A 1,994-nucleotide genomic window follows, 5' to 3' on the forward strand; every position below is an offset into this window, starting at 1 on the left:
CACTCAAACTTACAGTTAAGGTCTTTTTGTAGTTTGTGCGACAGAATTCTTCACTTCTTCATGACTGTAATCATTCAGCCTCGTACGTACTTTTACCTAACGCTCTTAGAATGTGAAGGTTTATGTCTTTCATCCTCAGATGAAGTACTCATCGTTCAGAACAAGTAACAGACAAGCAAAACTGATACGAGTGACTTACAACACCTGCATTACAGCTAATGTTGTTTTTTTAACTAGTACCAATAAAAAGGAAAGTTCTGTTTCTTGCTTTAATATTGTATGCCAACCCACTAGAAACCTATAACTTAATACACAGCATTGGACTAAGTACAATTACTCCCTGAAGTGATAGACTAGCACGTTCTTTCCCCGCATGTCAAATCTAAAATGGGTTACAGAATGTGGACTATCCGTATTACCATATTGGCGATTAACAGTATTAAACAAGACGAAATGCTACATCCTACAGCACACAAAACCAGCTTTGAAAGAAAAAGTGGAAAAAGTCACCCTATTTTTCTGTAATGCTCATAACTGCTCATATAAAGTCATTGGGTCAAATCTGCTTCATGAAAAACCTGTGCATGAAAACCTGTGAATGAGGGACATATGAAAATTCGGAATATTTTATTTTGTGAAGATCTACGTGAAATCCAACACGTGAAAAAGAAATCCTCCGAAAAATCACGAGTCAAGTGACGTATATTTGAGTAAACATGATTTTGTAGAATGACAGCCAGAAAAGAAGTTAGGAACGGAATAATTTTTTATTTAATTTTGCGGTTACTTCATACATAATTTGATTTATTAATAAATTTAATGAAGTAAACTAATATTTTGCTTACGTAAAATTGCTTCAGAAATTGTGATAGTATGAGGGAGGAGTTTTCCACAGACTCACCTACAAAGGATATTCTGGTTGGCCATCCAGATCAAAAGCCGGTCAGAATTGAGAGCTTTCCGCGCGAAGACAGGGGTGCTGTCTATACGAGTAAACTCCTAGGGGAGCCGCTTCATGAAGTTTTACCGAACGCATCACACTAGATCACCCTTCGCAAATAGTATGTAAAGCGGGAATTCGGTTCGGTTTTCGCTGACAAAAAGTGACTTCAGAGGAAGCATTTTAGCGTTCGTTTTTTATGTGATTTCGTATGAAAGATAAAAACTCCTCCCTAACAGACCATGAAGGCTCAACGGTACCAACAGGCCGCCGTGTCATCCTTAGCCCATAGGCATCACTGGATGCGGATATGGAGGAGCATGTGGTCAGCACACCGCTCTCCCGGCCGTGGCAGTTTCCGAGACCGGAGCCGATACTTCTCAATCAAGTAGCTCCTCAGTTTGCCTCAGAAGGGCTGAGTGCACCCCGCTTGCCTACAGCGCTCGGCAGACCGGAAGGTCACCCATTCAAGTACTAGCCCAGCCCGGCAGCGCTTAACTTCGGTGATCTAACGGGAACCGGTGTTACCACTGCGGCACGGTCGTTGGCCGTGAATGATAGTCGCGTGTGAAATACTCTAATCGAACTTAGAAAACCCGTGTAGCATATTTCGCATTTGTGGCGGAATATTATGGCAAGCACTTCCTGCAAAGGAGGACTACTGAATCAGGCGAATGTTTAAGTCACGTAAAATTTTGGGTCAGTGACTTTTCAGGTCGTGAATATTCAGGCAGAATTTGATAAATTTCTGGCCGCTTTGGTATGACTCTGTGTAGCACATCTTTACAACTGTAAACTTGCAGAGCCGATATTAGTGCAGGCGTAAATACGGACATGATAGCCATTTCATGAGTCTTAGTGGCAATAAGTAGTCAACAGAACTTTAAACATCTTGCTACAGGAAGGTAGAACCCGAACGTCCGATATTTATCATGAACTTTCAGGAACTGATTTTTAACAAGAGTTTTGCGGCCTCTATCTGATAGGTATTAGGTTTAAACCAACCTGATGGTACCTATTACGACAGAATAGAGAGACAGTTAGCAGACAAGAA

General features: G+C 41.3%; 1 pseudogene; it reads right to left on the reverse strand.

Moving 5' to 3' along the window:
* Positions 1 to 1,371: 1,371 nt before the first annotated feature.
* On the reverse strand, positions 1,372 to 1,489 carry LOC126419997 (5S ribosomal RNA; annotated as a pseudogene).
* Positions 1,490 to 1,994: the final 505 nt, after the last annotated feature.

The sequence above is a fragment of the Schistocerca serialis genome, chromosome 9 (genome assembly GCF_023864345.2).
Source record: "Schistocerca serialis cubense isolate TAMUIC-IGC-003099 chromosome 9, iqSchSeri2.2, whole genome shotgun sequence".
Taxonomy (NCBI): domain Eukaryota; kingdom Metazoa; phylum Arthropoda; class Insecta; order Orthoptera; family Acrididae; genus Schistocerca; species Schistocerca serialis.